This window comes from Salvelinus namaycush, chromosome 20 (assembly GCF_016432855.1).
Source record: "Salvelinus namaycush isolate Seneca chromosome 20, SaNama_1.0, whole genome shotgun sequence".
In the NCBI taxonomy this organism is placed as follows: Eukaryota; Metazoa; Chordata; class Actinopteri; order Salmoniformes; family Salmonidae; genus Salvelinus; species Salvelinus namaycush.
The window spans coordinates 34645343-34659810 of record NC_052326.1 but is presented as its reverse complement, the minus strand read 5'-3'; the positions used below and the strand labels follow the sequence as shown (position 1 = coordinate 34659810).

Genomic DNA, 14468 nt, shown 5'->3' with positions numbered 1-14468 from the left:
CTGCACTTGAGCTGGATGTTGTCATAAGTGTACCGGTGTCGGGCTGCACCCCAAACAGGTTAATTGTTTATGGTTCATTGAACAAGCATGGGGAACAGTGTTTTAACCCTTTACAATGAAGATCTGTGAAGTTATTTGGATTTTTACAAATTATCTTTGAAAGACAGGGTCCTGAAAAAGGGACAATTCTTTTTTTGCTGAGTTTATATGTTTAGTTTAAGCTGTCTAGGAACCCCTCGCCAACAGCCAATGAATTTGCAGGGCGCCAAATTCAATCAACAGAAATCTCATAATTCAAATGTCTCAAACATACAAGTATTAGATACCATTTTAAAGATACAATTCTCGTTAATCCAACCACAGTGTCCGATTTCAAAAAGGCTTTTCGGCGAAAGCAGAACATATCATTATGTTAGGTCAGCAACTAGTCACAGAAAGCATACAGCGATTTTCCAACCAAAGAGAGTAGTCACAAAAAGCAGAAATAGAGATAAAATTAATCACTAACCTTTGATATTCTTCATCAGATGACACTCCCGGGACAACATGTTACACAATACATGTATGTTTTGTTCGATCAAGTTCATATTTATATCCAAAAACCTCAGTTTACATTTGGCTTTGCCTCCAAAACATTCGCCCCCACTTCACAGTAGAAGCATTAAACAAGGTTCTAAAGACTGTTGACATCTAGTGGAAGCCTTAGGAAGTGCAATATGACCCCATAGACACTGTGCATTCGATAGGCCAAGAGTTGAAAAACTATAAACCTCAGATTTCCCACTTCCTGGTTGGATTTCTCTCAGGTTTTCGCCTGCCATATGCGTTCTGTTATACTCACAGACATCATTCAAACAGTTTTAGAAACTTCAGAGTGTTTTCTATCCAAAGCTACTAATAATATTCATATATTAGCAACTGGGACTGAGTAGCAGGCAGTTTACTCTGGGTACGCTTTTCATCCAAACGTGAAAATGCTGCCCCCTAGCCCAAACAGGTTAACGATTCCGACGTGAATGCTATACTGCACTCCTGGGAACAGGCCCAGATCCCAGTGATTTGCGAGAAGAGAAGGGGAGAAAAAGGGGCCAAAGGGCGGACTGCCTTCTGAGAATTCATAGGCGATCGAATAAACCCCCACTTCCATTCTGCTGGCAAACGTGCAATCTTTGGAAAATAAAATAGATGACCTACGCGGAAGATTAAACTACCAACGGGACATTCAAAACTGTAATATCTAATGCTTCACGGAGTCGTGGCTGAACGACGACACGATCAACACACAGCTGGCAGGTTATACGCTGTACCGGCAGGATACAATAGAGGTGTCTGTTAAGACAAGGTGCGGAAGACGATGTATTTTTGTAAATAACAGCTGCTGCACGATATCTAAGGAAGTCTCGAGCCATTGCTTGCCTGAGGTTTAGTATCCCATGATAAGCTGTAGACCACACTCTCTGCCTAGAGGGTTTTCATCTGTATTTTTAGTAGCTGTATACATACCACCACAGTCAGAGGCTGGCACTAAGAACAAATCAAATTTTATTTGTCACATACACATGGTTAGCAGATGTTAATGCGAGTGTAGCGAAATGCTTGTGCTTCTAGTTCCGACAATGCAGTAATAACCAACAAGTAATCTAACCTAACAATTCCACAACTACTACCTTATACACACAAGTGTAAAGGGATAAAGAATTTGTACATAAAGATATATGAATGAGTGATGGTACAGAACGGAATAGGCAAGATGCAGTAGATGGTATAGTGTACAGTCTATACATATGAGATGAGTAATGTAGGGTATGTAAACATTATATTAAGTGGCATTGTTTAAAGTGGCTAATGATACATTTTTACATAATTTCCATCAATTCCCATTATTAAAGTGGCTGGAGTTGAGTCAGTATGTTGGCAGCTCTCCCTCACCCTCTAATTGGCAAATCTGTCCATAATTCTATTCTCATGATTCCTGCTTACAAGCAAAAATTAAAGCATGAAGCACCAGAGACTCCATCAACAAGAAAGCAGTCAGACAAAGCAGATGCTGAGCTACAGGACTGTTTTGCTAGCACAGACTGGAATATGTTCCGGGATTCCTCTGATGGCATTGAGGAGCATACCATATCAGTCATTGGCTTCATCAATAAATGCATTAATGACGTCGTCCCCACAGTGACCATACGTACAGTTGAAGTCGTAAGTTTACATACACTTAGGTTGGAGTCATTAAAACTCGTTTTTCAACCACTCCACACATTTCTTGTTAACAAACTATAGTTTTGGCAAGTCGGTTAGGACATCTACTTTGTGCATGACACAATTAATTTTTCCAACAATTGTTTGCAGACAGATTATTTCACTTATAATTCACCGTATCACAATTCCAGTGGGTCAGAAGTTCACATACACTAAGTTGACTGTGCCTTTAAACAGCTTGGAAATCTCCAGAAAATGGCATGGCTTTAGAAGCTTCTGAAAGGCTAATTGACATAATGTGAGTCAATTGGAGGTGTACCTGTGGATGCATTTCAAGGCCTACCTTCAAACGCAGTGCCTCTTTGCTTGACATCATGGGAAAATCAAAAGAAAATCAGCCAAGACCTCAGAAAAACAATTGTAGACCTCCACAAGTCTGGTTCATCCTTGGAAGTAATTTCCAAACGCCTGAAGGTACCATTAACCATAAGGTTGCAAGATTGAAGGTGTAAAAATACACAGAAGGTGTAAAAAAAATTATCCGACTAGTCCAACGCTCTAACCACCTGCCTCACGAGGAGCCCACCTGTTACGCAAATGCAGTAAGAAGCCAAGGTAAGTTGCTAGCTAGTATGAAACTTATCTTATAAAAAACAATCAATCAATCAATCATAATAACTAGTTATAACTACACATGGTTGATGATATTACTAGTTTATCTAGCGTGTCCTGCATTGCATATAATCGATGCAGTGCGCATTCGCGAAAAAGGACTGTTGTTGCTCCAATGTGTACCTAACCATAAACATCAATGCCTTTCTTAAAATCAATACACAGAAGTATATATTTTTTAACCTGCATATTTAGCTAAAAGAAATCCAGGTTAGCAGGCAATATTAACCAGGTGAAATTGTGTCACTTCTCTTGCGTTCATTGCACGCAGAGTCAGGGTATATGCAACAGTTTGAGCCGCCTGGCTCATTGCGAACTAATTTGCCAGAATTTTACGTAATTATGACATAACATTGAAGGTTGTGCAATGTAACAGGAATATTTAGACTTATGGATGCCACCCGTTAGATAAAATACGGAACGGTTCCGTATTTCACTGAAAGAATAAACGTTTTGTTTTCGAAATGATGGTTTCCGGATTCAACCATATTAATGACTAAAGGCTCGTATTTCTGTGTGTTATTATGTTATAATTAAGACTATGATTTGATATTTGATAGAGCAGTCTGACTGAGCGATGGTAGGCAGCAGCAGGCTCGTAAGCATTCATTCAAACAGCACTTTCGTGCGTTTTGCCAGCAGCTCTTCACTGTGCTTCAAGCATTGAGCTGTTTATGACTTCAAGCCTATCAACTCCCGAGATTAGGCTGGTATAACCAATGTGAAATGGCTAGCTAGTTAGCGCGCTAATAGCGTTTCAAACGTCACTCGCTCTGAGACTTGGAGTAGTTGTTCCCCTTGCTCTGCATGGGTAACGCTGCTTCGAGGGTGGCTGTTGTCGATGTGTTCCTGGTTCGAGCCCAGGTAGGAGCGAGGAGAGGGACGGAAGCTATACTGTTACACTGGCAATACTAAAGTGCCTATAAGAACATCCAATAGTCAAAGGTATATGGAATACAAATGGTATAGAGAGAAATAGTCCTATAAATACTATATTAACTACAACCTAAAACCTCTTACCTTGGAATATTGAAGTCTCATGTTAAAAGGAACCACCAGCTTTCATATGTTCTAAACAAGGAACTTAAACGTTAGCTTTTTTACATGGCCCATATTGCACTTTTACTTTCTTCTCCAACACTTTGTTTTTGCATTATTTAAACCAAATTGAACATGTTTCATTATTTATTTGAGGCTAAATTTGATTTTTATTGATGTATTATATTAAGTTAAAATAAGTGTTCATTCAGTATTGTTGTAATTGTCATTATTACAAATAAATAAATATTTTTAAATCGGCATCTGCTTTTTTTGGTCCTCCAATAATCGGTATCGGCGTTGAAAAATCATAATTGGTCGACCACGGCCCAGTACATCACCAGGGTCAAGCTTCCTGCCATCCAGGACCTCTATACCAGGCGGTGTCAGAGGAAGGCCCTAAAAATTGTCAAAGACTACTGCCACTCTCGTCATAGACTGTTCTCTCTGCCACCGCACGGCAAGCGGTACTGGAGCGCCAAGTCTAGGTCCAAGAGGCTTCTAAACAGCTTCTACCCCCAAGCCATAAGACTCCTAAACATCTAATCAAATGGCTACCCAGACTACTTGCATTGCCCCTCCCCCTCTTTTACACCGCTGCTACTCTCTGTTGTTATCATCTATGCATAGTCACTTTAGTAACTCTACCTACATGTACCTCAACTAACTGGTGCCCCCGCACATTGACTCTGTACCGGTACTAGGGATGCACGATATATCGGTGAACATATTGGAATTGGCCAATATTAGCTAAACATGCTAACATCGGTATTGTCCGATGTCTAGTTTAACGCCGACGCGCATACCTATATAACGTAGGTACATGACGTTATGACGCCACGTAAAATTTTGAGCTACACGTGCAACAAAGCATTCCTAACCTAGCCCACAATGTCTGCTGTGTGGATCGAGCAGTCAACAAGTCGAGCAGTCATTTGAAAGAGTAAGAAAATTTCAGCGAGACAACTCAATGGCGAAATCCATTAAAGCCAAGATAATGGAATTCATTGCCCTTGACAATCAACCGTTCTCTGTCGTGGGTGATGTTGGCTTTGGCCGACTGGTCGAGCACCAGTATACACATTCAAGTGTGCTATTTTTTAGATGTTAACCTACCGGAGTTACAGTAATAACGTCACTGCCATTAGCTTCACGACATACATACTACGGAACACCGTTTGGGTCTTTGCGTGTCAAAAAAGATACAGTAGCACTGTGAAAGCTGTATAAAGTCTGCAAACAAGCAAACACCGGCCACGAACAATGTTTTTACAATACCACGTTGGTAATAAAGCATAATTTGTTCGAACGCAACTTCTGGGGTAGCTAGCTTTAGCTTGGTACCTAGCTAGCACCAATACAACCAGGCTGAAAACAATGACCAGAAGAAACTGCAGTCATTTTCATTATTCTTAGCAATGATTTAGGAATCCTTGTGAGTAAGTATTAGCTAGGTTGCCACTTGTTGTTCGCCTATTGAAATTGAACTTCAGTTCATGAAAATAAATAGCTAGCCAGCTACTTAACCCTGTTGCCCAAAACGAATGTTATAAGCAGCCAGCTAGCTTCATCTGGCTAGTGATGCTCGACCGGACCGGGTTATGTGGTGTGAAGCTAGCCACAATAAGGATTAGGCACAAGTGGAATTTACGATTTGCCTTCAAAATAAAAGTATGTTATTGACAGTGATGCAAATGAATACAAATAGTAGAATTATGCCATACTTTAATTGAAGGCTAACCACAAAGTACACTATTGTGGCTAATCCTTATTGTGCCTAGTATCACAGACGGGTCCGACCACCATTAATCAAATATGAACGGTCTTATAAATTAGGGTTATTTTAGATGATAACACCTAGCTATATAGTTAGCTAACTATAGCTACTGAAACAGATGTCGTTTTGCTATGTTTTTGGGGAAGAACATTGTTTGCATCCATGAGCTAGCTAACTTTTCTTTTTACATTTTATGGCGAGACAACTTTACCAGCATCATAGCATACGTATCTATGAATCGTGGAGACATATGAAATACAAGTGATAGTGTAATCAATGTGTAATAACTATGTAAAAAAATCATTAACGCGTTAAATTATTATGTGACGTGCAGTCATATTCTGGTCCTGATTGGTCAACTAGTGTTTCTTGACACATCAAAGTGTTATTTGACATGTATGTTTTTTGACACACAAAGACCCAAACGGCGTTCCATAGAAATCCAGGTTCAGAATAAAACTACTGAAAAAATGAACAATGAAACACCACAGCAAGTAAGTGAAATAAATGACTTTGGATTGTTTTACTGGTAATGGGGACATACGTAAATGCCAACAAAATACATTTTTGGTCAGTGTGTAACCTTTATTTAACGAGGCAAGTAGGTTAAGAACAAATTCTTATTTACCATGACGGCCAAACCCGGATGACGCTGGGCCAATTGTGCGCCACCCTATGGGGCTCCCAATCACGGACAAATGTGATACAGCCTGGATTCGAATCATGGACTGTAGTGACGCATCTTGCACTGACATGCAGTGCCGTAGACCGCTGCGTCCGTGTGTGTTAACTATTTAACTGTACTAGAATGCTTAAAAGTCACAAAAAATGTTAATATAGTTTATCTCTATCGGTCAAAAATGTCATATCGGTGCATCACTAACCGGTACCCCCCTGTATATAGTCTCGCTATTATTATTTTACTGCTGCTCTTTAATTACTTTACTTTTTTTTCGTATTCGTATATATTTTTTAACTGCATTGTTGGTTAGGGGCTAGTAAGTAAGCGTTTCATTGTAAGGTTTACACCGGTTGTATTCGACGCATGTGACTAATAGGCTTTGATTTTAAATTCAGTAACGTTACTAACTAGCTAGCTAAATTGCTGACAGCACTAAACCTAAAGACTAACTGTTGCAATGTTAGCTAAGTAGCTAAACATCACTAACTAGGTAACGTTACCGGAGCTAGCTAGCTACTTAACTGCAGCGTTGGCTAAAGACAAATTAGACAGTATACTCTAATTTGAATACGTTCGCTAGCAAACATTAACGATTGCTAGTTAGTCAATTTAGGCCGGGTAACGTGTCAGTCAGCAAACTACGTAACGTTAGTTGGCTTGCTAAACATTGCCGTTGGTGAATAAACCAGATTATATTCTTAATTTATCCAGGTCTCATATGCCTTGTAGCTAGCTAACTCGCACTGTATGTGCTTTTGGACAATGAGCGAATTTGTGTAATACCGAGTCACTGGCACGTAAGTACCCGCGTCAACAGACGTCAGCAATACCGCCACCTTCCCCTTCGACAACGACGAGGAGACGGAAAGGGAGCCGCCATTAACTTAATAGCAACAAAGCAAACCATTGCTCAATTTAAAGCTGAGTACATAGCTAATATATATGCAGGCGGTCAAGTCATTGAGAAGCTGCATTACCTTTCAAATCCTTCGTGGGCCTCAGCAATGGCGTTGATTATCTCAAAAGCTAGTATAAAACACCGGGGGGGGGGGGGGTAGTTGCTGGCTAATTGCTAAATAAAAGGGCGGTGCGACACCATTATTTTTTGTAATCGTTTTATTTTTTTGAAAGGAAGGAGGTTCCAGAAAGCACATATGACGTTATTGTTTCCTTTGAGGGCTGTGATTGGTGGAAACAGTAGTGCCAGAGCATGGAAAGTGTCAAATATAAACTTAATGTATTGACGTTAATCCTCTGTTTAAAATATAGCCCATTGAATATGAAATAAAGATTATTTTAACGCAAAAAAACTAAAAGAAACAAAGCAATACGAGATGATGCAAACAACTGTATCTCATGAGATAAATTAATCAGAAAGCTATGGTTTTAAAGCTGATCTTGTTAAAAAATGTATTTTTAAAAAGTGTAGTGAAAGGTCAAATCCATAAATATTACCCTACGAATCATTACCTGAAGAAACTCAAAAAAGACATTAACACTAACTGTACTTTTTGTGATGAGTGTCCAGAAACAGTTTTGCATTTATTTTGGCATTGTCTACATGTGAAGAAATGATAGCGAGATATTTGTAGATTTAAAATTGATAATATTTTTGATGACCTGTTTATTATGGGAGAATGTGCTGCTCGGTGTCCTTAACTATAATAAGGTTAACGAAAACCTATTTTAATGGAAAAATTGTATATTCATAAATGTAAATTCACTAATAAAAAAACACTTGTTTTCTATAAGGAGTTTGAGCAGTAAATTAAGATCATTCTACATTTTTTTTAATAAGAAAGCTGTAAAAACAGTCAATAGGTCTGTCTTTTAAGGCCTTTCCATAACCTGTAATTATTTGTACCCCCTAGCATATGTTGTTTGTTTGTATACCTCCTGTATGAGTGACTAGACTAGTATTCCTCCTGTATGACTAGTGTTTTGTGTATAAAATTAAAAATGATTAGTGTAGTGAAACAAGGGGAGAATCTCAATTGCATACTCCTCGTGTCCGCTCTCGTCTCCTCATTCTCAATACCCATTGGAAGAGAAGGTCAAAGCGGAGGGACCTCTGGCTTTCTCCTCCAATGGATTTTGAGGAGGCGAGGAGAGAGGACACGAGGAGTATGCAATTGAGATTCTCCCAAGGGGAGAATAGCCAGGGGTGTATTCATTAGTCGGATTCTGTTGCAAAACGTTTTGCAACAGAAACAGTTTACCATTTACTCTAGGAGCCAAACGGAAGTAGGGGTGCTCCAGCACACCCTGAAAAATATTTAAAGAAAATTGGGGGCACTGGGCCTTTAGTAGTCCTGTATTAGTGGACTGATATAGCCATCTGCAGCATGGGCAAAAATAACTATGAAAAACAGCCCCAGATCATTATTCCTCCTCCACCAAACTTTACAGTTGGCACTATGCATGGTAGCAGGTAGCGTTCTCCTGTCATCCGCCAAACCCAGATTTGTCAGTAGGACGGCCAGATGGTGAAGTGTGATTCATCACTCCAGAGAATGCGTTTCCACTGCTCCAGAGTCCAATGGCGGTGAGCTTTACACCACTCCAGCCGACGCTTGGCATTACGCATGGTGATCTTAGGCTTGTGTGCGGCTGCTCGGCCATGGAAACCCATTTCATGAAGTTCCTAATGAACAGTTCTAGGAGTGCTGACATTGCTTCCAGAGGCAGTTTGGAACTAGGTAGTGAGTGTTGCAACCGAGGACAGAACATTTTTACACACTACAACACTCGGCTGTCCCGTTCTGTGAGCTTGTTTGGCCTACCATTTCGCAGCTGAGCCGTTGTTGCGCCTAGACGTTTCCACTTTACAATAACAGCACTTACAGTTCTAGAAGGGCAGGAATTTGATGAACTGACTTGTTGGAAAGGTGGCCTTCTATTCCTATGACGGTGCCATGTTGAAAGTCACTGAGCTCTTCAGTGAAGGCCACTCTACTGGCAATGTTTGTCTATGGAGATTGCATGGCGTTGTGCTCAATTTTATACATTTGTCAGCAACGAGTGTGGCTGAAGTAGCCGAATCCATTAATTTGAAGGGGCGTCCACATACTTCTGTATATATATATATATATATATATAGTGTACCTGCAAATAGTGTTTTCTAGGTTATGATCAGTCCTTGACTTGGGCCAAAGTTCACAGGAACTGAGTACTGGCACCTTACATTTTGACTGCTTGAGTTCCGGAACTTCTAATAGAAAATTTGCTGGAAAAGAATGTAGTTCCAGCACCCAACTACAAAAATGAGTGCAGGCACCTATTTCAGTCAAAGTCAAACACTGGTTATGATAAGGTAAGAGTAGTACTAAGCTATTTGAGGTATTTCTTAGTTGTATTCTTCAAACACCAATGGGTATAATATTATTTCAATAGTTGAAATGATCAACAAAATGTTAGACAGAACCTTTAACAAATCTGGTCACCCACCCATAACCATGAGTAATGTCCTTGAACAATGCACCAAACATTCACTTGAAATCATTATTTGCTGCCAAATCTAAATGAGTGAAAATAATGGTGAAAGGGTAATACAATACAATATCAGCAAGTCTTTATTTCTAAAATATATCATATGAGCTAAATTACCCCAGACCACAACAACATCATGATTGGATCATCCACATCACATACCTGTTTTTAATTGACATTTTTTCTATTATTATTATTAACCAAATAATGTATATACACAGCATACCAGGAGTGCATACACAAAATATTGATTTAACTCAGATAAAGAGATGTGTGCAGTGCTATATGTACAATACCACTAGGCAAACTTAAGACCTCGTTCTTTGTATATTTATTACAAAATACATTTCCCCCAGCCTGTGTAAGAATTGGGGTTAAACTGCACGGCCATTGATTGCATAGTGTTAAAAACTATTTTGGAGAGAGCAGGAGCAGAGAGAAGAGGAAGCCCTTATTGACCTCCCTGTCATAGATGCATTGCAGCACTGAGTAACCCCCCTTTTACTCTTCTTAATGTTTGCAGTCTTAGCAGTAATGACATGCAAGTCCTGGGACAAATATCCGAAACATGGGGAGTATTATTCACAGACTGCACCAGGGGACCACCTAGTCCTTCCTTCCCTATTGTTCTTTGAAATGTCTCCCAAAAATCTGATGCCTAATTTTGCTTGAATCTGATGCCTAACGTTGCTTGAATCTGATGCCTAACTTTGCTTGAATCTGATGCCTAACTTTGCTTGAATCTGATGCCTAACGTTGCTTGGTTTCTGAGTCATGCAGACATTCAACGGTGAACTTTTAACGTACATTTAAAGGCAGGATATGGCACTATAACTTGTCACTGCTTTTGTTTTTCTGCATGGATAGGTTCAAATCATATGGCAACCATCTCATCTCTCTAAACATTGTAATTGAACAGCACAAGGGTGACAATTGTTTAACTCACACATCTCTGGTACAGTGCAGTACTGCAATTAGTTCAATCTTCACAGTGTTCTTATTCATACATTATGACAAAATAAAATGCATCTTCTTTTCAAGCTTTTAAGCAGTGTTGTTAAACATGACTGAATGTTAAATATAGACCAACCCCATTCACACTTCTCACATATTTAAGATATATACAATACCGTTCAAAGGTTTGGGGTCACTTAGAAATGTCCTTGTTTTCATTGAAAACATACATGAAATGAGTTGCAAAATGAATAGGAAATATAGTCAAGATGATAAATATTGATTTTTAATTTAAATAATAATTGTGTCCTTCAAACTTTGCTTTCGTCAAAGAATCCTCCATTTGCAGCAATTACAGCCTAGCAGACCTTTGGCATTCTAATTGTCAATATTTTTGAGGTAATCTGAAGAGATTTCACTCCATGCTTCCTGAAGCACCTCCCACAAGTTGGATTGGCTTGATGGGCACTTTTTACGTACCATACGGTCAAGCTGCTCGAAAAACAACTCAATAGGGTTGAGATCCGGTGACTGTGCTGGTCACTCCATTATTGACAGAATACCAGCTGACTGCTTCTTCCCTAAATAGTTCTTGCATAGTTTGGAGCTGTGCTTTGGGTCATTGTCCTGTTGTAGGAGGAAATTGGCTCCAATTAAGCGCCGTTCACAGGGTATGGCATGGCGTTGCAAAATGGAGTGATAGTCTTCCTTCTTCAAGATCCTTTTTACCCTGTACAAATCTCCCACTTTACCACCACCAAAGCACCCCCAGACTATCACATTGTCTCCACCATGCTTGACAGATGGCGTCAAGCCATCGTCCAGCATCTTTTCATTTTTTCTGCATCTCACAAATGTTCTTCTTTGTGATCCGAACACCTCAAACTTAGATTAGTCTGTCCATAACACTTTTTCCCCAATCCTCCTCTTTCCAGTGTCTGTGTTCTTTTGCCCATCTTAATCTTCTATTTTTATTTGCCAGTCTGAGATATGGCTTTTTCTTTGCAACTCTGCCTAGAAGGCCAGCATCCCGGAGTCGCCTCTTCACTGTTGACGTTGAGACTGGTGTTTTGCGGGTACTATTTAATGAAGCTGCCAGTTGACGACTAGACACTCTAATGTACTTGTCCTCTTGCTCAGTTGTGCACCAGGGCCTCCCACTCCTCTTTCTATTCTGGTTAGAGCTAGTTTGCACTGTTCTGTGAAGGGAGTAGTACACAGCATTGTACGAGATATTCAGTTTCTTGGCAATTTCTCGCATGGAATAGCCTTAATTTCTCAGAACAAGAATAGACTGACGAGATTCAGGCCATTTTGAGCCTGTAATCGAACCCACAAATGCTGATGCTCCAGTTACTCAACTAGTCTAAAGAAGGACAGTTTTATTGCTTCTTTAATCAGAACAACAGTTTTCAGCTGTGCTAACATAATTGCAAAAGGGTTTTCTGATGATCAATCAGCCTTTTAAAATAAAAAACTTGGATTAGCCTACACAACGTGCCATTGGAACACAGAAGTGATGGTTGCTGATAATGGACCTATGTACGCCTATGTAGATATTCCATTAAAAACCTGCCGTTTCCAGCTACAATAGTCATTTACAACATTACCAATGTCTACACTGTATTTCTGATCAATTTGATGTTATTTTAAATGGACAAAAAATGTGCTTTTCTTTCAAAAACAAGGACATTGCTAAGAGACCAAAAACTTTTGAACGGTAGTGTATATATAAAAAAAAATACTATTTACATGTTAGACAATGAAAATTAATAGTTCACCATGGACTCCTATACCACTGCAAGAAGAAAACCCTTTTTTTTGAGGAGCACATAACGGAAAGGAGCATAAAATATAGTAATAAATGTGAAAACTTCTAAAGATTAGAGTAAATGAGAAACCTTTTCCCAGAGTGCTACAAATTGTGTGTGGGGAGGAGAAGAACATAACAAAAGCTAAACTCGTGGCTGTTGTCCTCCTATTTCATCCACAGGACTGTGCCTATCTGTACTTGCTAATAAAATACTGACGTTTACAAAAGCAATTTAAGTTTACAGGGGGAAAAACAGGTTCTAGTGATTTAAAGTTGAATAGGACTCCATTTTCAAACCTGGCCACTATGACAGTGGCCAATGTTTGATTACATTAAATATTACAGTCCTATTATGCTAATTGGCGACATTTTCGTATGCAAAATGTTGCATTGCCATATTCTCTCGCTCACATTCTTAAATCACTCAGCCTAGGACAGTCACTGAAAAGTGCCCTGCATCTAATCCCATTTATCAGTGGTTCATAGAAAAAAAGTTAGAGCTTATTTTATTTTTACACAAAACAACAGCAATTTATATTGGTTTAATCATTCTCCCCAAGCTCATAACATCAAAGCAATCTCTGGTTGGGGGCAGTAGTTATCCCTGACCGTACAAATCCCTGACAACCTTATTCATGGTGGTGTTGTTTTCATGGTCCTTCGAGCCGGATGGGACCTGACCTGGGGAAACTCCTGACCTTATTAGCTAGTTCCTTTCTGCTAATCCCTAGAGAACTCTGATTCCTCAAAAAGTATTCCTCACAATTAATATGCTCCTTGAACACGAGGAATGTGCATAATTGGATCATGAAAAAATATAACATTTTTGGAGAAAGTGCAAGATTAGTGTTAAATTCTTATGTACAATATTCTTTCGCTACCATCTGCTCACAACTATGTTAGCTCTCCAGACAACCATCACGTGAGAGGGATGAGTTTAGTTTTTTTTCTCACATTTATGCACACATTTAAAAAAAATAATATCTATACAGTATATCGAAACTACAGAGGTCTTGATGGGTACAGTACAGTAAATGGCCTCTAGCTTCTACTCAAAACATCCCTTTGGATATCAATCAGGATTCTCACCCCAATAACACAAACAGTTATGAACTGGAAGAACAGCAATGGAGAAAAACAAAACTTGTATGGGCAAAGTTTTATAAGGCAGGAAGTAAACCTAATTCAAGAAAGGTGAGAATGTGTTCCATTTCATATTTTGCCTTTGTATAACTTCAAGCAATAAACCTGTGATGTAAGTACAGTACATGATGACAGAATAAATTAAATCAACAGCTGATGATTGGTCTCGCTAATATGTTCATTAGTGTTCTAACATGCCTTCACACATCCTTCATAACCCCCTGCCTCAAAGTGCACGGATAAGAGGTCATTACAGGGTGAAGCAAGCACCGGTGTGAGTTTCTGTGAATGTGTGGTGAATACAGTACAAATATGGCAATTTAGAATAAGTCAAAGATAAGAAAAAGAAAACAAGGACTGGGTAAGACCTGGAAAGCTTTGGGAGGAGAAACAGTTATAATGGATGCATTTTGTACACATCACTCAACCACAGAAAATTATGTCACCAGAGACAGGAACTCCTCATTCCTTGGCCCCTCACAATACCCCACAGATGATTGGATTGTGGAGGAGTGGGGAGAGTTAAGTTTGACTTCAGCACCTTAATACTCCTTGACACTCTGTGCAAATAGAGGGCCAGTCAGGCTGTTGAGGTGTTTGATTTGGCAGGAGGGTTGTAGGGGGTGTGGCGAGATTAGAGAGTTATCTTCCCGTCCAGTTCCAGTTGAACAGCTGTGTTTGGTGTAGACACACTCACTCTG

General features: G+C 39.5%; 1 protein-coding gene across 4 annotated transcripts in view; it reads right to left on the bottom strand.

Moving 5' to 3' along the window:
- The window catches only part of LOC120065283 (cyclic AMP-dependent transcription factor ATF-1-like), a 40187-nt gene extending 32729 nt beyond the window's left edge, over positions 1-7458 (bottom strand). For 2 of the 4 annotated variants that reach the window (XM_039016149.1, XM_039016152.1), the window contains exon 1: positions 7346-7458. The gene's annotated coding sequence lies outside the window, so the exon portion shown is untranslated. The remainder of the gene's footprint in view (positions 1-7345) is intronic. The other 2 variants (XM_039016151.1, XM_039016153.1) reach the window with 2 other exon arrangements.
- Positions 7459-14468: the final 7010 nt, after the last annotated feature.